We start from the raw sequence: 24724 nt of genomic DNA, 5'->3' as shown, positions 1-24724 counted from the left end.
AATAGAGTTATTACTTATTTTCTGTATTTTTCATCAGGAGGCATATATAATGCGTTTGGGAGTATTTTGTTCAAAAGGCTCAATGCTCCCCAGTTAGTTATCCTTTCTTTCCTGCATTTTGAAAATTAACAAGCAAATGAAGTATGACACTCTAACTATGTAACCTGTAGTCATTATACATAAACTCACTGTTTAGGTAGTTAACAGAATATTGACATCTAATTCCTGAAAGTAGTAATTTGCATGCAATACCTGGAATTGAAGTAAGTAAAGGAAAGAGTGGCCGGAAGTTTTCTTCATGGTAGCAGATCATCACAACAGAAATCTTCTGTTGGATGTAGTTGTAATGATAATTATTGACAAAAAATGGCAACCTGGAGACAGAAATTCTGCACATGCTGCTGTTGTGGGCAGCAGAAACTAGCAACACTGTGAGAGATTTGTAGAAGTGCATCAGGAGTGGAGCACGCAAAGGAAAACATGACAAGAAATTGAAACAATTTTTTGTGTGTTAACTGTACTTCTTGTACCTTTATAAAACTCAAATTCTGCAATTTCAGGTGCTTCTCTGTTGCTTAAGCTATGCTTTCACAGTGTTCTCAGTGGATTGCCCAGTCCGAGTCATTAAGAGTTACTTTTTCTGGTATATTTAAAATCTCAGTAGGTTAAGAAAATGCTTTTTGTGTGGTAGGTCAGTTACATCGCAAACCAGTTTTCTCTTTTCGAAACATGCTTCTTTCTTTTGGGGGTATCTGGGCAATATATGTGTGGCTTTTGAATTTGCTGGTAGCCTAAGGCTGTCTAGAGGGCCCCATCACTTTTCAAAACAAAGATAATTCCTTAATGCATACACATACCACAGAATTTGTGTTTGGTTTAGCGATCTACTTTTTCCCCTTGCAAAGGGCTAGTACTGTTCCCAGAGAAGTGCATGCCTTTCCACTTTGCATATCACAAACTTACAACATAATGTTGCCAGACAGATAATGTAATTGGTGTGAGGCAGTAAGGGAATTGCTTCCAAATTGGAGCAGGAATGCCAGAATAGAGCTTGCCTTCTGTTAGTACCCAGCAAAAAAAAAAAAGCCTTAATGGCTGCAGAGGCAGTGTTGCAGTATGGCCAGTTGTGTATTTCTGCAGTTTATGGTTTTATGACAGCCAATGATAAACAGTAACCATCCACTGTAACCATTAAGTGGTTGTGGTTTAGGAAAGGAAGGAGGGAAGACAGCCCTACCTGCCACTGGGATGTAGACTTTGTGTTAAGGCTTGGAGGGCACTGCAGTGAGCAAATCAGCCTATAATAGGTTTTCTAGGAAAGTAAACTTGCTCTGCTTCACTGCAATTTCTCACACACTTTTTTGGCTTATACACCAATCCAGAGAGAGAGTGTGGAAGAGACCATCTTACTGAGGTGAGATACAGCATTGTCTTGTAAGCACAGTATCAAAGTACCATATCCTTAAAATGATGAGAAAAGTTTTGATATGGTTCAGAATTGCACTAAAATTAGCCAAGTATCTGGGACTCCTGCTAATCTACTGGTCTTTCTGTAGATTGTTTTATCACCTAGCAACTAAGAAAACCATTTCCAGGTGCAACCAGTCACCTGTGTGGCACTTTTATGTGTAAACTTATGCAGCAGTTGTTTGTTAAAGTTGTTGCTGGCAGTGTTCAAGGCCAGGTTTGGTGGGGCTTGGAGCAACCTGGTCTAGTTGGAAGGTGTCTGGGCAGGTGGCAGGTGGTTGGAACTGGATGATCTCCAAGGTCCATTCTTAACCCAAACTATTCTGTGATTCTATGGCTGTTATTAATATCAAAGATGAATGATGGGCCTTGCAGAAAGCAGAAATTATAGTTCTTTATTCTGATTGACTAGTAGGAAAGTAATGGTAAAGAAAGCATGAAACTGAAGTCAGAGAGAGGTCCGAGAGATCCTGGTACATCTGCAGATAGATGGCCTATGTTCCAGGTCATTGTCAATATATGCCATATGTGTGTGTGTTTATGGAATATGTATGGAAATGTCCCCAAAACTGACAGGCAGTCAGCCCTTTCATCTGGTGCTCTCTCTAGAAAATACATCTTCTGCATTGCTTTAGGAAGCTGATATAAAGGCCAGTTTCAAAGTATGAATAATAGAAGGATGTTGTAGCCTCAAATGTACCCAAATAAATAAGGCACAGTCATATCAACAAGAGCTTTAATAAAGCTGGAGTATTTGTAAAGTTTTCTTTTTCCGGGACAGGCTGTTGACAAGTCCAGCCCACTAAAATAATTTCCTGTTTCCTTTTATGTTACCCCAGTACCTCTCAAATCAGGTACACTTCACTTTATGAAAGAAGGCATGAGGAGAGAAAATAAGAGTTAAGGCTGTTGAAGTGCATCCTGCTATACCTTAGAGCAAATTAGAATATGCTGCATGACTTTAACCTTCAGGAGTCCACAGATGGTAAAAACGGAAGCCGCACAGAAGCACCTTCAACAGTGTGAAAACTGTTCAGCAGAATGGTTAAAGGTGTCAGAATAAAACCAGATATGAGGCAGTAAGAGACTTGTACTCCAGAAAAATACATCTACTGTGCTTGTCTCTCTCCCAAGGAAGACATACTGTACTTTGAGGTTCTTTCTCTTCATTTCCTAGCACAAGCAGTGGTTTTATTGGTGCTTTCTGTTTATTTTCTACACTACACACAGTTGCAAAATTTCTTCTCCTTTTCCTCAGCCTGGCACCCTATCGTAGTTCGGTATTCATATTTGAGCCAGGCTTAGCTTTGGGAAGAGGAGCACAGGCTGAGCCTAGATGAAAGCATTTCGCAGCTCAGGGCTGTTAAGGTTCTTCAAGAACCCTGTGCTTTGGAGCCTTTGATCAGCCCTTTAATCTGAGCATTTGTTACATTTCCTGTTAGTTTTTGTCTTACAAAGTCTTTCTGCTCCACGAATGTCAGCAGCAACCTGTCATAAACAGAAACCTAGGTCAATCCACACAAGGCATTAGACAGCTACTTCTCAGCTCCCTACATGCTTGCACTATGGTAGGTTAACTGAGAGACTTCTGTGAATCAGTTTGTTCTCCATCTTCCTTTCCCTTTCCACAACTTGTTTTGACACTTAGACATATTTTGTTTGTATTGTGGAGATCGGGGCTGTTTGTTTGTTCCCACACAGGAGAGAAGATGTTTGTCTTGCAGGGTGCATGCTTGGTGACACCATGCTGGGAGAGCTTGGCTGGTCCCCACACTAACTGCTCTCTGCTTTTCATGTCAATGCAAAGAGAAATTACAAAAAATCTCTGCTTGCACAAAGCTGGTACTGAAGTGGGAGCTCTGATAGGGAGTTTCTGAAAGCTCTCTTAAGGTGAACTGGAAAGCTTTAAATGAGAAATAATGCCTGATCTTAGGGATCCTAAAGTCAGAGCAAGTCTGTCTTCACTAAACCATAGTTCCCAGTCACAGGGACCACAGCTTACATGGTCTCTTCTTCGCTACTTAACCCTAAACAGGCATGGATGTTGTATCAATGCATCAGAGTCTGGCCAGCATCTCATTCCCAAGGCAATGGTCAAGAAGTTGCAGTAACATTTAACTGAAGGTTTAGTGCTAATTACACTGAGCCTTGGGGTGTTTGGCCTCTGGTTTGGACACAGGGATGTGCTTGTGTTTGGGAACTTCCAGATTTTATTAGTTGCCCTTTTTTTTTTTTTTTTTTGGTTAGTGTCTAGTATCTCCCATGAAGAGTAGATCTTTTCTATCTAAACTACTGTCCTGAAAAGCTAAGGCCAGATTTTTGAACATATAAGTTCAATGCAGATGTTTGAGAGCTAGGCTTCAGTGCTGAGAGACAAGATAGATTAAAAGGTGAAAGGTGGATACAGAGGCATGGAGTGAAGAAAAGTGACTTGCCAGTGCATGGGTACAACTGTAGATAAGACTTCAGCTTCCATACTCACCACTAAGTGTCTTATCTAGTAATTTTCAGTCATTGCTCCGTTTGCAGTCTGAGCTATTGGGAACTGTTTAAAAGTTGCAGCTTGAAAATAAATGTGCCCTGTTGTATGTTTATGTTCCTCCTCCTTTTGTTCTATAAGGAACAGAGTTTCTGACAGCTCTTCTGCTGGAAAGTGGAGAGAGGTTTGTGTAGGGCTCTTACAACTTTATTAAAGTTGGAAAGAGCCTCAGAAAAGGTAGTTATGAAGGAACCAGGATTTTTCCTCTCATTTCTGTTCCATTTTTTATTTCCAAGTCAGCTGTGGGCATGCTGGATCTGCTTGTTGTTTTCTTTCCCAGACATTGTCAGGTAGAAGATCAGCAGTAACTTCCCTTGCAGCCCAGCAGCCTGACTTTTACCTGGCTGAGCCTCTACCTGGGATAGACAAACATTTGTGGCATTACCTCACTGGCTGAACATAAGACTGACACAACTGGTTCCAGCTTTGTTACTCCCCTGCAACTTGGTTTCTCTGACATATGGAGGAAGAAGGGCACTGTTGAGCCAGTGCTGCTGGATGACCCCATGTTCTGGACACAGAGGCCATAGGGCCTAACCCCAGCTTTGCCTGGTGTCTTGTGTCCCAGAGTGGGAGAGGAGTGGAGATGGGTGAGGATGCCTGGCCCCTAGGCTAGGTGCAAGCTAGTGCTGAATGGTACCTGAGGCACCAGATGTGCCTCCCCTCGTGAGATGCAACACCATGTCATTTTGTATCTTCGGAAAAAGATGCTTGACAACAAAGGGAGAAAAGCCCACTGCCCTTTCCTGTTCTTCTTCACTTATCACAGTGTTTTCTTCATCCCATTTATTGTTGTGTTGTTTTTTTTCCCTTGCACACATCTATTCAGCCCCTAATTTGACTGTATCTCCTCACTCGGGAGATTTGGGAGGACACAGGCAGTTGTGACTGTTTTCTGGGAGCCACTGGCTTTCTTCCAGGCTTGTTTGATCTTAAGGTAAGGGGAAAGATGACAGAGTTCACTCTTTCCAAGCAGGAGCTTGTTTCTTAACAACGTTTACAAGAAACAGGTAAGGATTGGGGAAGCAGCCAGTAGTGCTACCAGTGCCAGGAGATTGGAAAGATACTATGTGGTCCTTTCAGCAGTTCCTTCTTGAATCTGTCAGGAGATGGGAACGCATGGCTCTCCACACTCCAGTATTAAAACTTGTGGTCAGCTATAATTTTTGATCTGGTGTGTACCATCCGTCTTCTCCAAATCCCACTCAAGGTGTCAAGTAGGGTCTACATCTACAGCACTTCTGGAATCACTTGATCATATAGTTGTTCATGAGGATAGAGTAATTTAAGTAGAAGTCATCAGACCACTCTGTACCTGGCAATGTGCCTTGGGGAATGGCACATCTTCGCTTTGAGTCTGGGGGAGTTTGAAAGTACAGGCTCACATAAGTGTTCATTTTGCCCTTCCAGTCATGTCAACAGTGTCCTCAGACATGTTGTACATGCTTTAGATTCAGAACTCTTGTGAATTTAATGTGTTTTCTGCTTTAGCTTTGGTATCACTCAGGGTACCATAGTGCATATCACGCACTTGAGGAAAGGAATAGAGATTCCTGAAGTCCAGTAGTGTGGCTACTAGCTGTTTTTTTCTCACCTAACCTAGCATTTGATAAATGAACAGATACCTGTTGTTTTGCTGCTTTGAACTTTGGATGTTAGTATTCTGCACAACAGGTGCTGAAGTCACATTGTTTATTTTAATGGATCTGTATAACTTAGGTAATGTTGGTTTCTGATTGATAATCTTTCTGTTACTGACAGTAAGAGATTACAGTGTCATGTTTGACTCACAAATCAGTCTTTTTGACTGTTAAATGCTTCTAGAAAGTTTGTTTAGGTAATGATGTCTAGGGATTTGGTGAAATTGCCCTGGAAGATGGATCCCCTCTCTTTGCTCCATTACATGGGGGCCCCATGCTCTCCCCTTGCATACTTCCACTCTTTCTCAAGCTGCAGCCAGCCAAGCTAGTCCCCACTGAATTCAGTAATATTTGCTTGCATGCACCCCCTGCTTGCCATCAGGCCTGGCACCTTTCACGTACAACCATGTACAGAGAGCCAAGGTGCAGACTTTGGCCCAAGTGGTTGTATCTTTGTAGAAAACCAGAAGACAAATGCAGTGGAAATGGGAAGGTGCTGTGATTGGCAGGGTATCAGTGCATGCATCAAAAGGTCGTATTTACTCCAAAAGTGTAGTAAGGTAGTGAGCCTTGTTTCAGTTTTCTTATTAAATAACAAAAAAGTACTGTTTTCAGTATTTTATAATTAAGGATGAAAGTTCAGTTCATGGGTGCACAGTTCTTCAGGAGACAAGGAGTCTGTCTTGTTCATGTCAGATCTCAGCACCATCAAACTTGAGCATTTCTGATGGAGGGGATAGGGTCCCCAGGGACATGGGTCTCTGAGTAAAGGCTGTGTTGCATGAAGGGCTTGTCTGAGAGAGCAAACTCAGCGGGTGGTTTGCACTGCACCAGCTACTAAGAAGGAGAAAAATGACTGCTACTGCTGAACTGAGGACAGTGACCAAGCCCGTCAGTAGTTTAAAGTTCCCAAAGAATAGATCAGTGTCAGTAATTTACCATTTCTAATTTTGGGGAATTTTATGGATTTTTTTATAAGCCTGTTAAAGTACACTGTGAAAGTCATTAATCAAAACAGAACTTGGGAGCCTGTGTATTCAACAAAACACCTCGCTTAGTTTATGGAGGCAGTGAGTTTGCTTCACAACTACAAGAAAGGCTTTTTATGCCTCTCTGAAGTAGTAAAGCATCTGAAGGGCTTTACTATCCAATGTGGCTTTACTATCCAAACCTCAGTATAAAGGGGTATAAATCCCTTCATGTAATATAGAAAATTGGTTGGAACCCTCCTATGTCAATGTCTGGTTTCAGCCAACCACTATTTCATGCCTTGTAGTACTTATGACAGCATTTATCCAACTCATACAATGGTGTTTAGACAATTTTATTAGATACAAAAACTTGTGTGTCCTTCCTTGAGAAAGGCAAAATTGTTATCTGTGTAGTGCTGTAGTAACTTATCCTGCTTCTGTAAAAATGTGCATAGGATGTAGGAAGGCTTTTGATAATGGACTTTTTGCTACAGAGCTATTGAGTCCAGCCCTGTTGTCATCTCTACTCCTAGTCCAGGGTTTCCTGCTATAGGACTACAACATCTTAGAAACACTATTTATATCCAGAGTAGTCTTACTCAGAGAGCAGGAGGCCAGGAGGGATGAATTCCCATATCCCTGCAGGTTTCAAATGCTTTTGCCCAGCAGAACCATCCTTGCAATGTCCTTGATACTGATAATGACACCTTGAGAGCCTCAGCCCAGTAGTTTTTTATACTTCCAAGCTATTCTCCAACCCTCCCAATACTTTCAATGTGCCCAATTAGTAGCAGATATAATTTCCTCCCATAACTCAGTGCTAATAGCTTTTCATAAAGAAAAAAAAAAACCAAAACCCAACCTGGAAAACACATACTTTTGCTGTAATTGTTTATTAATTAAATTTCCATAATGATGCTTCTTTCTGACCTTCCCCTTTCATTGAATTATCTGTTCTAATTTCATTAAGCGTTCTCTCTTTAAAAGTCGTTCCTGCCTACGGATTTTTTTCTGTCTTCTTTGCCAAAAGCAGCTGCAACAGTGAGACCTCTAAGAGTAGGAAGCAGTGTTTATTGCAGACTTTTTCTTGGCAGCAGAGCCTATGTGCCTGGTGGTACTTGTTCACTTCTGAAGCAGTAGGAAGCAGAGATGTGGAGAGGTGGCATGTTCGCATGCTGTCTAGACTCATTCTTGAGAGTAAGAGCTACAGGTCTGATTGCTTCTCACTCGAGGGCCATTTTGAGGCAGTTTTCCATGATTAGACTGCATAATACTGATAATCTTGCTTTCTTTTAGTGGCCCCTTCACAGTATAAGACATATACCAGTAGGGTGGTTCAGTGATTTTGGTTGGGTTGTCTGATCCAACTGCCAGCTCAGGGCAGGTCTGGTTAGAGCAGGTTGCTCTAGACCCTGTCCAATTAAAAGTTCTGAGACAAGGGATGATGGGTTTAAACTTAAATAGGGGACATTCTGGTTAGATATAAGGAAGAAGTTCTTTACTGTGAGGGTGGTGAGGCACTGGAACAGGTTGCCTAAAGAAGTGGTAAATGCTTTACCATGGCACTGTTCAAGGCCAGGTTGGACAGGGCGTTGGGTAGCAAGGTGTAGTGTGAGGCATCCCTGCTCATGGCAGGAGGTTGGAACTGGATGATCTTAAGGTCTTTCCAGCCCAAACTGGTCTGTGATTCTGTGGAGTTTCCTTCTTGGCAATCTGTTCCAGTGTTTGACTCCCCTCATTGTGATTTTTGTTTTCTTACACCTAATCAGAAAATAACGATGTAACCTAAATATAAATGCATCTCAGGCCTCAAATATACAAGTGGACCAAGTCTTATTTCGTTTTCAATGGTGATCTTTCTCTATGCCTTTCAGTTTAATTTTTTTCCCTGACCCATTTGTTTTTCACGGCTGGGATATCTTATGGAATGGAATAATTTCCATTCATTAGAAGATCTAAAAAGGAACGATTAAAAACAACTTGTTAAAAATATATCAAAGGAAAAAAATAATCCTACAAACAAACCACACAAAGATATCAGGAATGCATTTTCTTTAAAGAAAACTAGAAGAAACAAAATCAGTATAGTGCATGGCTGCTATATTGCAAGCATGAGGTATAACTGGGATTACAAATAAGATCGGCAGTGTCTCAGTTCAGTCTCAGTTTCTCCTCCTCCTAAACTGCTATTTATCCAAGCTGCTGAGCAGCACTTCCTGAGGGTAAGATCGCTTTATAACATAGAAGCCCTGGGTTCCTCCAGAGATCCCTGGGGACCCACACAAACTGGCATGTGATTAACCTCCATGGATTGTCAGGCAACACTTGAACAGCAGCTTTACCACACCAAAAAGCAGTATGCCTGCAGTGGATTAAATTAGTTTGCTTCATTACTAGTCAAGATTTAAGGATGAAAGAGTATATTTCTTTAAAACAGAATACAAGCACATTACTAAGCTTTTGCTTTCAACAAGAAATTCTCCTTAGTTTCTCATTTATACTAGTTATAGTATAAATATACATATATATTATATATAATATAAATATATAGTTATACACTTCTGATACTGTACAGTTTATGTTATCTTAAAGACCTCCAAGAAGTGCATTTTTCCTGTTCCTGTTGATAAAGGTGTTTGCCTGAGGTGAAATGAGCCAGCAGTGCTCACTTACAAACACTCATTACGTGTTTGGGATTCTTTTCATTTGTCACTGTGGCATCTCATGGTTGTGGGGAGAGATGAAACTATTCTCTTCCCTCCATTTGCCTAGGAGTTCCTGATTTACATATGAGTGATGTTCTGTAATCAGAACGCTTCTGAATTCAGGCTTTCAAATGTTTTCCTGTTTACAGGATATTATGGTAAGCTTTGTCAGCTGCCTGTGAAGAATATTACATCTACATAGCTAATAGATTCACCATTTTCCTTTTTTTCTGTGAACTGCACAAAGTCTGTGCATGGTATGTGACAAAAATGAGAAATGAATTTCAGTACCAGTGTACTTTGGCTTTATCCTTTCTTCTTTTCCCTGTCTACTCCATAGATTTTGGATAACCTATCATAGAATCATAGAACCCATAGAACCGTTTGGGGTGGAAGGGACCTTAAAGGTCATATAGTTTGAAACCCCCTGCCATGGGCAGGGATGCTTTCCAGTAGACCAGATCAAAAAAAGGCATAGAGTGACATTTTGGATTGCAGGGGCTTAGTTCAGAGGCTGCCATGGAAGTCGTCTGTGGTGTTTAAGATGATGCTACCTCAATGAGTTGACTGTATTGTCTCTCTGCCAGAAGTCATCTCTCGCCACCACACCGTTTTTGGAGTGACTGATTACTGGCCTTGTAAACAGTTGTAATTACTGGGTTGCTTGCTCCAGTCCTGGGAGTTTAGATCACCTCCAAATGCTATTCCTGAAGGTCTTCCTGTCTTACTAGGCTAGCTAATGTAAGCAAGTATTTGAGGCTGAATCAGGTCACATTATTTAGAGACTTCAAATGTGTGGGTTCATTTGTGGGACCTTAGCAGAAAGCATCTGAATAGTGGGGGTTTTGTTTGTTATGTTCTGTTGAAGAGGGAATTTTCATGTGGGTTCATGCTGCTTTGCCATTAGAATTTCTCTGACTCTTGAGGGAAAGAAAATGAGACTTAGCCAAGAGACACCTCAGCTGCAGCTATGTTGACTTTCCTCATGAAGAGTAAGTGGCAATCAAACAGATCAACCAAGTTTCCCATGATTTCTGCCTTACAAAGGCAGGGGATTCATAGGTAGAGTCTATTCAAGCTAAAATCTCAATTTAAAGCCTTATCCTGGAAGCTCATGGCAGCCTTCAGCCTTGTTGCAAAAGATGGTGGTTTTTCAAGAAAATGGACAAAAATCTCACTACTGTTTGTAAAGAGTCCCTTACACATGTGGGGAAGGCACAGGGATTAAACCAATGTTGATTCATGTGAGGTGACTCTTTCAAGAGCTGTGAACAGCCATACAGGGAGGCTTCCAGTCATTCTCTAGGACATCTCTTCCAAAAGATCCCATCTCTAGTTGTATCAAACACTTAAAAATGCTCAAAACAGGGAGATGTGTGATAGTGCATGAGTGTAATAATCTAGGCCGATGCTTTTTCAGTGGGGTTTGAGCTAATGTGCTTTATGTTGCAACTGGAATAGGCCTAAGATGCTAAGCTTAATGTGAGAATGCACTTGCTCTCGCCAAGCAGCTCTGTGGACAGGATCAAGCTCCTCTGAGCAGGATCTGCACTTCTCCAGAACACAGAGATCGAAATCCTGTTCCTGCTGCAGGGAGCTAGCTGCTAGTTTAAACAGGATAAGGATTTTACCCAAGAGAGTCAGAATTTGCTGTTTTAAAATTATTAACTCTCTCCCTGTTATATATTCATAGAAAAGCATGAAAATATGGTATTATTCCCTTTTTCTGTTTGCACTTTTACAACAAGGAAAAGTAACTAAAATGCTTCTGGGATGAAATTTGCTATGGTGGTTTAAGGCCAGTATATGGGTGATTTGTGACTGAGCTATGAAACCATGAAAACTGGGTTAATAATGAAGCCTTAGCAGTAGCGCTGCTAGCAGGCACCCCTGTAATTACTGCTTCTCTACAAAGGGTGCTGAGCTTCTATGATGGATTCAGAATCTCATATTGTGTTTTCTTCTGTTAGAAAATGACTCAGTGGAAACCTTTTAAATATATATAATATGTGCAAAGATAAAGTTCCTGCCTGTGAACCAGCCCATTTAGTTTTTGTGCAGCTTGGGAAATAGAAACTGGTTTTGCTTTAGCAGATCTATTTCTTTTTCTAAATTCCATAGATTTGTTGTAGCTGAGATGCAGTGAAACGCTAAGTAATACTTCTGTGACGTGCATAAATGATTCAGCTGACCTGTGCATGAAATGTGCTGTGGAATTTAAATCCATTTAGCAGATTTTTTTTTTCTTTACTTGGCTGTTTTCAGACAGAAAGACTTAGAAATATCTTGGAGAAGGGCAGCAGGACTGAGTGACGTGGATGTGAAAGGAACAGATTACAGCTGGGAAGATTCTCTCTTTTGGAAGGCAAATGGGAAGATGGCCTCTGTCCGCTGAAATCAGTGGGAGTTTTTCTGTTGGCTTTAATGAGATGAATCAGACTTTTGACAGCTAGTGTGGAAGAGGCATATAGTATGGATGTTGGAAAATACTTACTAGAATAAATTAATCACAGAATTGGCAAGCTGTTCTTGTTGTGCCATGGACTAAAAGTTAGTCCTTCAAAACACTTTCATTTTAGAAGCCACAGCTTGTCAAGGCTGACATAAGGATTCCTGCACGCTGGCAGCTGACTCAAAGTAGTATCTGACAGCTCTCTCTGAGATCATGGCAGTCGCTTTATGGTTGGTATATTCTCCAAGCCAGCAAGGAGATGGAAAAATGAACCATCATATCTATAAATCAACCATACTGAAACACATTTGCCTCTTCTGGAGTCTTATTGTGGTGCTTGGCAGTTGGATGTCCATGACAGCATTATACAGGTGGACAGTGTACATGAACATGTTATTTCTTTGGCAGACAAAATTGACATGGTAAAAGTGTATGTCATGCTAGGAGGTAAATCTGTGTATCAACAGAACCTATCTGAGGCTTCAGATCTGGGATATACGTGTGCTAGTAAAGATCTCTATTTGAAAAACAAGAGGCTGGGTATTTTGTGTGCATGAATTAGGATGGATCATCACCATCCTAGCGTAGCAGTTCATAGCATCCTAGTTCATAGCAGGTGAGAGTTCCAGTATTTGGTTTTCAGACTAGAAATTCCCAGAGGTAGTAGTATTTTTTTGGTAGACTCTTTTTTGGCTTTGTGAGTGAACTAAACCATGTTACCTGCAAATACTTTTGTATTTGTGTTTGAGCCTCTCAGCAAATGAGATTGGTTTCAAAAGCCTACTACAGCTTCTGTAAGAAGAGGACAACTCCCTTGATGTTGGTGAAGCCCCAGCAGAAGATGTAAAGGAACTGTTTGGTTAATGCAAAAACAACAGTTGGTTATGTAGCAGTACACCGGTTATTGTTGTCATTGCATTAGTTGTTCATGACTGTTTACATCCCAAAAGAGCTCTCCTTCCATAGTAAATGGTCCTTTCCCTCTGTGTGCTGGCTATAAGTGCCTACAGCCATCCAGTTAGACCAGTAACCTTCAGTCTCACTTTCCAACCCTTCCTTCTTCCCTTGTGATTGCTGGATAAGGTGCAAAATACAATGCTTGCCTGAATGGTGTGCTCTTGGTGGGCTTTTATAATACCAGGAGTGACAGGGTTACGGCCCAGGAGACAGAACTGTCTGTGATTTAAGGCAAAATGGGTGTAGGGTAGCTCTGAGCAAACAAATACTTTGAAATAAATTTGGAATGTACTTTTCAATTTTAGTGTGACCTGATGATTGCAGCTTAAGTAATAAGTAGAGCTAACTCCTGTGATGACCTGCTCAATCCAATCCCTTCAGGTCAGCAGAGAACTGTGTGTGTAGTGCCTTACCTTGACAGAGGCAGACTGAGCAGCTGCACCGTATACCTCTTCAGAATTTGACTTACTGAGCTCCTATGCTTCCCGTTGCTAATATACATTGATAGGGCCCCTACTAAATGTGGTTGTGAGCATTGCTTTGCAGAAGAGAATGCTTTCCTCTTGTGACTGAAGAAAGCCCCATTATTATGAAAACTGGCTTATAGAAGAACTAGCAAACACTCTTACTCCTCTCTCTGTTGGGTTGCTGGAAGTGGAATTCATCTTACAGAAGAGAAAATTAAGTTAGAAAGGAGTGAAACTACTACAGTAAGTCAGTGGCAGAGGTTCAAATAGAATGCATCAAAGCATTTCATGTGAATGCTCAGCATGTTTCTGCCAGGGATAGCAAAGTGGTGGCACAGGTTGTGCAGGACGCTTGAAGTCTTCAGCCTTACCCAGGTGCAGGCAGCTGACATCTATCTTCCAGAAAGAGATACAGCATTTTCCTTTTTCAGTGTTGCTGCATATAGGGTAGTTAGTAAAAGGCTGAGAATCTCTTGCTTGTGGCTGGCTATAGGAGGCATGACTGTGAGTGCCAAGTTTAGGATAAAGTGTCATATTTTTATGTATGTAACTGGCAAATTAGAGGAAAAAGCACTATGTAAGATACACTTAAGTATAAATTAGCAATAGTACATGTTACAAATGTGCAGATGATTCAAAGACAATTTGCTTCAGGATCATCTTTTCCCCCACTTACTTCCTTTTTTCAGATGCCCTTTGCTTCTGCTTTTAATTTTTTCTAGGTTGTCTTCAAGCTTATTTCTGGAAAAGTGTTTTAAAAATAGTCTAGGTTATCTGCAGTCCGGACTGTACAGTCATCCTGCTGTGTCTTGTCACATAACAGCTGTTAGATCTTGTTCAGGTGATAGATGATTTGCATTAGGGTTTCCTATCCACACTGCAGCAAATCCCATGGGAGCTGAGCATGCTGTGGTTGGAGACCTCAGCCTTTACTATCAAAAAATCAAACCAATAATGTTACCTGTCTGTTACCTGTTTGTGTGACTGCAGCACTTTCAGCTTGGATGGGCTTGAGCAAGCTGGGAGTTACTGCTGTCAGGACAGCAGCTCTGAAGGCTTGCAAATGTCACCCCAGCCAATGAAGCGAACATCTGCTTCGCCCCAGTGAACATCTGGGTCCCAGCAGTGAAGTGCAAAGCCAGGGAGAACGTGCCAGCCACCAGCCAGACATCTCCAGGTGATGGACGTGCTGGCATCTGATTGTGGGTTTATAATCAACAGGAACTAACAATGACTTGAAGACCCTTTTTTTGCAGTCTCCCAGTGTGCATCTTGCTTTATTTTCTGGAGACTAAACTTCCTTCACTCTGCAGTATCTTGTCTACAACTTTGTCCCCTTCTTTGTTTAAACATTGTATTTCCATTCCTTACTATTCCACTCTATGTTGCAAGATAATAATGTTTTTAACCTTAAAATGCAGCATGGCTTTCATAGTAGTATTTCTCCTACAGTTCCATATTTTTATTTCATTTGAAAACAAATACACTCACCCAGTGCTCTCATTAGAGACTCACTGATCTTTTTACAGTCAGGATATTTTATCTTGCTTTTTAACTTATTGTAACCCATTTATAGCCCTTTCGTTTTGCCGGTATTGAGTAAGATGCTTTTGGAACTGCTGGGTTTTAAACAGTCATGTTTCATGTTGTGATTACAGCAATTTTCTCACCTAATTATTAGATTACAAATAAATGGTGAACAGAAGTTGGTATTCTAGAGAAGAAAGAAAATTAGTTGTTGAAATAGGGGATGTCAGAGGGATCTCTAAGGTGAGAAGTGGTAACAGGTAGAATACCTCTTTCTTAGCAGGCTTTCAATTTCTTCCTTTTTGATAGTTTGTGCTTTGTTGCATAAATTCCCTGGAAAGTTAACAATAGCCTCCATAGCAAGGGCACCTAATCAAAATGCCCTGGTGAACAGGAGCTTTCTGAATGGGCGAGCAGGTACATACGGGCCATCTCAAGCCAAAATGTAAGAAATCCTTCACTCTGGAGTGACTCAATCAAATGCAGATGTTACCTGCTTTCTCCTTCTACAGTGGAAATTGTAAAGTGAATCCCGAAAGTCTCGTACTATGCTTCCTGTAGATGATGACTTTGTGGACAAGCTTCAGAGGAGCAGCAATGTTTGATGGATCTGTCCTCATCTTTGTAAAAGAGAGCAGAGGCTCAGTTCTGTGTTCCAGCATCCCATACAGATGTGAATCCAACTACAGTCAAAAGCAGAAGTGCACTTCATTATTCCTGCTTAAAATGTTATTTTTCTAATGAGTAGATTCTTACTGATCTTCAGAGAGCATCTGACAGAGTTGTAGACTTAAACCTGATGAACTCCAGCCTTAATTCTCATTCTGATGTGAATCTTTCTCAGTTGATTCAGATCCTGAGCTCTCCAGAGCCTCCTTTATGAGACATGGGCACCTTCTTTCTCTCCCTTCGAGACCTTAGCTGCAGCTTGGCATCATCTCTGTAGGTAGAACTGCCTGTGAATTGCTTTCCTTAAAGGAATTTCATATCCTGAGTGTTGCAGGACCAAGCTTATGGCTTACATGTATCTTACTACTGGGCATAATCCATATATACTATCAGCAGCAACAGTCTTGTCATTTTAATAGCATGGAAATACACATAAACGTAATTAGAGCACAATCCCAGTTCCTGGAGCAGGAGTTGCTTGTGCTGCCTTCTCTTTGCTGCCAAACAGAGACCTAAGCAGCTCTGAGGAAGGAGAGGTCCATGCCATGTGAGAAAGAAGCCACAGAGGCACTGATGTGTATCTCCCTGGAGCCAGCTGCACTTCCTCCTCCGTTTTTATGTGGAGTAGGTGGTGGCAGATATGCACAGCATCATGTAAAGCAGCACTTATGTTGAAACTTGTACTGCAGGGGCCATAGACAGTATGTGAACTGGTATTGGAATAGAAACCGTGATATGAGACTGATCAGAGTATATGAAGCTGGAATGCCAGGGGCTTTTCTCTTCACCATGTGTCTTATGATGGCCATCAGCATCAGAGATTTTTTTCTCTGCAGAGATTGTGTTGTTGCAGAGAAAGGAGAGAGCTACAATAGGGGCTGTGTGTCAAGCAGACAATTTTGGGATCTCCTGTGTGTCTCTGGGTAGCTGGGCTTTGAGTTTGTCTCTTCCCAGTCTTTGCTGAAAAAAGTAAATATAGCTAAACCCACCCATGCTACACTCCTCTCCCTCTTGAGCTTAGCAGCAGTACATGGGAGAAGAGCTCTGGTGGCTTTATTTAAAGGAATAAGGCCACATTTTTATTCATTATACCCAGATGCGGCAACGTGTTTGCAAAGGAGGCATGCTGATGTGGTTTCACCAACCATCAGCATGGCTCACAGGTCTCAGAGAACTAAAGGATGCCAGCACGCTTTCTCTACCTGTGGTTTCTCAACAAATGGAAGATTGTAAAAACAAAGTATTTGTAAGACTAAAAGGAGAGAAAAAAACCCACACAGCATAGCTGCATAGCATGCAGCTTTTTTTTAAGCCCGTGGTTCTGAGTGGGCGAACCCAATTAATTCTAAATGCTTGGGATGTCTAAACAAGAGAATGGCTCTGTGTTGTGAAGATACAGAAGTCTCTTTTCCTCTGTTTAATTAATGCTTACAAGACCTATCCAGGTAAGTCTTTGGAGTACTAAGACAAGACCTCAAAGAATGCCGTTTTCAGAACAGCTAAACTTTAGGGAATTGGAGTCATCGGGTAATTGCAGTGCAAGGCTGTTCATCTCACATTAGTATTTAATAATGTAACAAGTATTTAGTGATAGAATACATATTGTTCATTGCTGTTCATCTCCTTTCTGCAAAGGAAGAAAAAAGTAACATGGAAAGAAATAAAATGTTTGTAAGATGGTAATGTGAATCCAGGAACCAGTGTGCCAAAGATCCCAGTCTCTGCTGCACTGTTGTGCTGGAACTGTATTTTGCCTTCAATAGAGTTACAGTGGCAGAGCCCAGGTGCGATTGTACCTCATTTTCTCTTCACACTGTGCAGATCTCTTTGGTGCCTTGCAAATAAGACCAAATAATCCTGAGGTGAAGGGAAAGGTGTATGCCTTTCTTTGTGCTGCTCTTTTGTATGTTTTCCTTGCCTTTAATGCCACTGTCAGGAATGTTGGCCTTCATTTTGGTCTTCCAGATTTTGCAAAGGATTCTCTTCCAAAATTGTCTGCAGATGGTTCTACTCTGCGGTAGAGTCAGGAAAGCTTAAATTATCACATTCACCATCTCATTTTTGGTTTTTGTAGCCTGTTACCTAACAGAATAACACAACATCTCTCCTTACTCTTCTTTGTGAGTTCTCACTTCAATCTAAAGTAGTGTTTTGCTGTCTTTTTTTACTTACATTCGGGTGCTCGTGCTATGACAGCAATGAGCAGTTGTGTGATAATATGATGTGTAAGTCTCTTAATCACTCAGAATGAGTTTTTAATTTGATGATTAGGAATAACAGCAACAAACAAGAATGTGCTTGGTGTAGTGGGTAACTGAAACAATCTGAGCACTGGGAAGCTGCTTCTACAAGCATTTTCAGTTTTCATTCAACCATCTTCTCAAATTGACCGTTTCTTGCTTTGTTGTCATGGAAATATTAGGCTAAAAATATCTCTAGATATGCAGTAGAGACAAGGAATGTGTGCATATGGATTCTGAAGTGTAAATGTATTAAAATGTATTAAATGTATTAAAAAAAGGAAAGAAGCCCTTGTTACGATATTGTCAGTAATAGTGCTAGGTTCTTGGCTTCTTTTATATCCAAGTGCAAAGGATTTTTCTTTGTAATATTCACGTCTTGTTGCACAAGGACTTCTTGCAAGACTCTCTTTGTATGCTGCATGGCACATGCTTGACTGACTGTAATAGCTCCCAGTCAAAGTGAACACTATGAGTTTTAATATTGCATGGTCTGGCTGCTAGACACAAAGAAACTGTTGTTGCGAAGCATTCTTATAGTGACTGTAGAGATCTTGGCTCTTGAATAGATAGAGCTTCTGACTGGGATTTGCAGTATATCAAGAGAAAGGATGTAACGCGTAAGAGGAGCTGGGGTAATGGTTTGGTCCATGATGGGTGGTTTTGGGACTAGCATCTTCAAAGATAGCTTTCTTGGAGAGGAAACCCAAAAGAGTAACTCTTTTGTTTCTGCTTCTAATATGTTCTGTTTCTGATGTGAAGTTCAGTTATGCTTGTCAGGTGATTGATCATAAACCTGCTCAAGAAATGCTGTAGCAGGTATCTTGAATTAAACTGCTTTTAACGTAAATGGAAACATGAATCCTCCCGAATTTCAGTACTTGGCTGGATTTGGCGTTGCAAAATGTCTCTTTTCATGCTCTCCTCTCCCTTCCCGGGGCAGGCACCAGGTGAAGTTAAGGCTTACACCTTCCTAAATACTAATCATTGATCATAAGGCTGATGTTATTTCTGCTTCTATAAATCCAAGCAATGCCTGGTCCACCCATGTCTTGAGATCAAGGGGAATAAAAACATGCTGAGGGCTGTGTTTCAGGCACTTGGCTTCTGAAGTTCATGCGTTATCTCTTGCTTAAGGCTGTGCCTGAAGGTTTAATCCAATCATATGTATTTAATGAATGCTTTAAACTGCTGTTGCCCTGATAAAAGCAAGGAGCTGATGTTTCACAGGCAGGTACTCTAGGACACAATTAACTTGAGGCAAGCATAATGTCTGAAAGCCTGAAGTATATATTGCAGCCGGGGCAGTCCAGAAGAGCTTGCTTCATCTGGGACAGCCCAGTGGCTGTAAATTACATTAAAGACAGGAGAGGGGTCCCCAGCTCTGCCCATCCCTCCTCTTCTGAGGAGCTGTGAGCTTTTGTGTAGTTTTGAATTCACCTTCACAGTGCCTCTGCTGACTGACAACAAAGCTCAGGGATGTCAGTGTTTCTGTATATTTATTTTCTATGTGTTTATGTTGTGCTTTAATTTATATTGTCATAACTGAGTGTGAGGCAAGGCTCTACTATTCAATTTTGATAAAGAGCTGTCGAGTCCATCGAGTCCATTGTAACCAAGATGATGATGAGCAGCTTTAAAACAGAGGTGTTATTTAAAAGCTTAGGCTGATATAATTGTTGCATTTCAGAAGTTATTTTAGGTCATCTCCCTCATAAACAGATGAACCATGTGTTTGATTTTGCCTGCAATGTTGTCTTTCACGCAAGGTGCATGAGTGCTTAGGATCAGAGAGCAAACTTTAGGCATAGTTTCCAGTTATTATGGACTCCACTATCACACAGTTAAAAATGCTTTGATGATTGCAAGTTTTTCTCAAATAAATTGCTCACTTGCTAATGCTGGTGGTGAAAAACTCATCATTAGGCTGATTTACATAAAAACATTATACTCCTGTAGGCTCTGGAATTTCATTAAAGTCTCGGTCTCGGTTCAGTCCTTAATTTTCAGTTTGCCATGGCTAAAATGTCTCTCTCAAGCAGCTTTTCCTTCTCCTGATGAAAGACAGGTAAGTTGTTACAACACCTACCCACCCCCCATCCTCAGCTCTATCAGTCTATCAGTCCTTCCTTTACAACAGGCCATAAAGGCAGAGCAGATAGATAGCAGTGTTAGGTTGGACTGGAGGTAAGTAGATAAAATTCTTCCTGTTCTGAGCCGGATCATGATTTTTTATGAATATAGAGCAAATAGTTCTGTTGGTTTCAGTGGGATGAGAGATGACTCAGTGCCATTAATGGTAAAGCAGAGGCCTTCCTCCCCCCCATCTCCCATATCTGTAGATACTTTTAGGAGGAGGTTGTTATTTTCAAGGATGTGAGCTGTCGAAGCAACCCAAATTTCAATTCCATTACTCTTGTTATGCAATAAATTTCAAGTAGTGGGTAATAGTTGGAAAATATGCCCCAGTGCAAACTGCAGGTTCTATTCCTAGCTATGTAAGGGCTAAACCACCTTTTTATTAAAGACATTTAGCATCTTTAGCTACTGCCTGGGCAGTGGCATCCTTCCACTGACCTTCTCTGTGGTGGGTATCTGCAGAAGCTTTGCCTTGCTCTACTCTGCCTTGACTCGTCAATCTAAACACCAGTCTTACCAGGTACTTGGATTGTACAGGCCCCTGAAATGTAATGAACTGGACTTTCACGAGGGCTGCTGGACAGCACTAGATTTTCATGCATTCCAACCCCTGCCTAACTGGACAGAATTTGAGCCATAAATCCCATTGCCATCTCCCTGTGTTTGCCTAATTGGGATCTTGAAGTCCCACAGTGCATGCATTGTGTTTCCACCATGAGGGCAGCTGGCTGTGTTCATTTGTCCTAGCAAGACTGAAACAGTGCTGCTGTTTCCCCACTCTGCATTCCTGATCTCCCCAGCTGCCTCCATCTCTTCCTTCAACAAGGGAAAACTGGCAGTGGATTCATATTCTCCTCTTCTGTGCTACTTGGCACAGTGGGGAGAGAGCCAGGGATACAATCCTCCTGATCCCAGGAGAGGCACCCAGATGTGGCACAGCCAGGAAGAGCTTAGATCTGTATCGCAGGAAAAAGTCTGTCTTTGTGCCAGTCTGGAACATGCTCAGCAAAGATAAGATTTCCTAGGCATTTAGCTGGTAAAATCACAGGTGTCTCAAATGAGCATATCAAACTGAATTTTCTGGAGAGGCTTGTAAGTTAGCTGAATTTTAATGTACTTTTACAGGAACAGCAAAAAATACACGCTTTGTGTAGTGACTTCTGCTGCATATTAACATGGAGGGTAAAAGGGAAAGGTCTTCAATGGAAAAACATCCCATGAAATCTTTAAGGGATATAAACCCATGTTTTTCCCTTACCTTCATCTACCAATTTCTGGATGAAATTTTCTTGCTGTGCATCTCTGTAGATCTGAGGTGGAAATCCAGCATACAAAATTTTATTCCAGATATATGTTTCTTTGAAAACATATAAGCAACTGAAAGCAAGGTTTGTAATGAAAAACGTCAAGCAACTTTATTAATCAGCAATGCTAGATGTCCTGCCTGGATGGAGAAATATATTCAAGTGCTGGAAATTAATGTATAAGCACACATTCGTTCCAACTGCTGCCATTCTTTAGTAATTAGTCTTGCCAATATGACGGCTTTTATGAACTTAGCACTAAAGGAACAGGCTGCTGAAATTAGATCTGTATATTCTTCCTGTATAGCAGTTTACAGAGCCACTTTCTTGTATCACTCCTGTAATAGAAACTCCTGGACACCTTTCTTTTCATAAGGTGAAACTTGTGTGATTTTTGTCTGTCTTTTATGCTCAGGATTCTACACCCAAAAATACTCTGGAGAATATTAATGAAACACGCATGATGCAGTCATGGGGAGCCAGATCAATGTCACTTCATATGAACAGCATAGTAATAGAGGTGCATTATACAAAGCTAGACCCAAAATCAGTGCAGTACAGAGCATGCAACAGTGAAGGCTCAAAACAAGTGAAGCTGGGACAGAGGAAACTGGCCCACTATGAGGATTTGTCACTACCCTGTAGTGCATTAATTTCCCATCCTACTCTTGTGGTGGTTGGAGGCAGGTAGCTGCTGAATCAAATGCAAGGGAAATACAAGTGAAAATCAATCGTAGAGAGTATCCATGGATCACAAATCAGAACAAAGAATCAATAATATAATAAATGGTAATCAGCTCTCCCGTTACAAAGGACACAACTCCAGTCCTGGATGTGCAGCCCTTGTGAAGCAATAGCAGTCTGAGACAACCCATCTGAAGATGAAATAAAATTACTAAGGTCACTTACTCTGTTCTTCAAATGTCAGATACAACTACAAACAGCAAAAAAAACAGTGTTAATTGTTGCAGAGTTAATGTTATTTGCGTGTTCTAACTGTGCATTTCTGCAGCTTGACAAGTTTAGATTTTTGGTTTAAATTTAATCTAGATTACAGGCTTTCCAGGTGTTCTGCTGCTTGGTTTTGAGCTATTACAGTTTCCTTGTAAAGGCTTGTGCCTGGAATTGTTGCTATGTACTGGTCAGCCTTAATTCTGTCTCCAGGTACTTCTTTCTTTCTTGCCTGGGAGTGTTAATCTTGTATCTCAGAGTTTATCAAAAGAGGTCTTTTAACAGTCTGTTCACTTGTGTTTGTGCACATTTTAGAGCAGGGCAAGAAAAAAGTAATCAGAGAATTGGAAGAAATTCTGCAACAGGGATTAAAGAAGCACATCTGTTTGGGCCTCACGTGCTTCGAAACTGTCAGCTATCTAAAAACTGAGGTGCCTTATGGAAAACTGTAGGTGGTTATGATACTAAACAAACACTGTGAGCAGATGCACTTTGCAGCTCAAGGAAATACCCAGTCCATAGGTGGCTGAGCAGCAGACCTGCCTGACGGTTATAGTGTCACTGCTGTGTATTGGAAGGCAATTCCTGGAGCAGGTATTTTTCCTAATACAACACAAGAAATGAGAGCTGTTGCTTGCATGGAGCAGCATCAGGCACACATAGTGGAAATGAACGGGGCAGTGTCATCGATGCTGGAAGTACAAATTAGATCTGCTACTAATAACCTTACCTTTTCTCTTTGCTACATGTCTTAATTCTTTGCTGACAGGGCAGTATCAGGAGAAGCTACCTAAATTTATCTAAAAGCTATTGATTCCCAGGGAGAGTCTCACGCTGATGCAGGAGCACTGGGTTTTGACTCTCCAGGTTGCACAATTGACCTGCTGTCTACACTTCCAGTGGTATTCAAAGCAGGGGGTGGGTACTGGAAGCAGCAGCAGGTGGAGAAAGGGGGTCATGCATGAGAAGTGGACAGATTGCACACTTTGCACAGGGTTTCACAGATAGTTGCTGGTACAGCTCATAATTTGTGTTCTATGCTTTATGAAGTGCTTGGTGAGAGGGCAGTTTCTTCAGGCTTGACTTTCTTACTCTCTTCCTTTATGCCTTTCCTTGCCTGGTTTCTTTTTCCCTGCTTTCTTCTTGTTTAGCCTCATTTGGACAGTCCTAGTCTTTCTCCCAGCTCACACTCTGCAGTGAGCCTCTTCTAATCTCAATCTTCTTCTTCCCTCAGACCACATTTTGGTGCTGTTGCTTTCTCAGTATTGCTTGCAGTACTGCAATGCCTATAAACTGCCTTTAAATTTTCTCTATTTTGGCTTCCTGTTTTAATTCCTTGTGCTAATTTTTCATATGCCTCTCCCACTTTCCCCATTGTATTCTATCAGTTCTTCCCTCTGTCAACTCCCTACCTCCACTTTGACTGTCTCTGCTTCCAGTGATCACCATGGCTACTTTAATTCAAGATGGTCCCATAACGATCTGATTATATCACAGTATCATATGTTTGTATATTCCAATTCTGGATACTCTCTAGGGAAGACTTTATGACTCAGCTTAATTGCCTGGCTCTGATTTGGTTCACTTGTTTCTCACCCACTTACCAAAGACCTTTTCATTACTGGTGTTTGACACCTCTCACTTTTTTTCTGCACAATGTTTGCCTAAAAGAGCAACAACAGCTTTTTTAGTAATAGATTAAATCGATCACAAATGACTCTGTTCTGAAGAACTTCCCTGAGAGGTTGTTCAGTGCTGAGAGATGCTTAGCTAATGCCTAGGCACCTCAGCTAATTGAAACACTTAAGTGTTGTGGGAGTAAATCACAACCAGGTTGTAGAAGTGCCTCAGGTGTAGCACGCACTCCAGTCAAACACTAGCTGATGCTTCCTGCCTCCCCTAAAGAATATAATTTAGTCTTTCCTTGAAATACTTGTTAGGCTTTTTGGTTTGGTTTGGTTTTTTAGGAGAACAAGGGAAACTGCTTAATCCTGGCAGTGATGCTTTCTATATTTGAGAGAATATATGAATAAACCCACCTTTAGGTGGAAGCTAAGCCTCTGAGGCCAGACTAGCCTTAGTAAGTCTTAGTAAGAGGAGCAGAGGGTTATAAGAGCAAGTGAGCTTTTGAGAAGAGATTTAGGACAGTTTTGACAGCTCGGAAGGAAGGGTGAGTAGGAATAGAAGTATTTTAAAGGGAAAGGATATCAAATACACCAACAGGAGCAATAACACTGACAGGCAAGAATGGCTGGATGGAAACTTAGACACCTCTTAGAGATTTTCAACCTTCAATACATCCAGCTGCAATTTATCAGCAGACCCTACTAGGTTTTGTCCCTTCAGTTTAGTAAGAAGTAGGGTGTTTCAAGGGCTGGATGATTGAGGAGGCAGAATAGAATATTGCAAAGAAGAGTTATGTCCAGCTGGTAAATTCATTTTCCAGTTAATTTGCAAAACTGATTTGGTGACTGAGATAACTCAGGGCTTTGACAGAGAAATCGTTTTCTGCGGACTGGATTATTATTTGTCTTCTGAAAGGGATGGAGCTCCTTGGCAGAGATGTTCTCTGGCAAAATTCAAACTTCCCAGTTTTCCTCTGAACCAGGAGTGGTCCCTGTGGTGTCCGGGGATAGCTACATCCCAGCTCCTCACCCTTCCCTGCAAGCATCCATCCTATTGGACCCTCAGAGGTG

The 24724-nt window shown here is 41.2% G+C and overlaps 1 protein-coding gene across 9 annotated transcripts in view; it reads left to right on the top strand.

Moving 5' to 3' along the window:
- HECW1 (HECT, C2 and WW domain containing E3 ubiquitin protein ligase 1) overlaps nucleotides 1–24724 on the top strand; it is a 250356-nt gene that overhangs the window by 98527 nt on the left and 127105 nt on the right. The gene's annotated exons all lie outside the window — the stretch shown is intronic.

Source organism: Pezoporus flaviventris, unplaced genomic scaffold, assembly GCF_033815535.1.
Source record: "Pezoporus flaviventris isolate CSIRO_AGI_PZ_B2104156 unplaced genomic scaffold, CSIRO_AGI_Pfla_v1 ptg000037l, whole genome shotgun sequence".
Lineage (NCBI taxonomy): Eukaryota > Metazoa > Chordata > Aves > Psittaciformes > Psittacidae > Pezoporus > Pezoporus flaviventris.
Note: the sequence above shows the minus strand (reverse complement) of the source record. Positions and strands in the feature narration are given on the sequence as shown.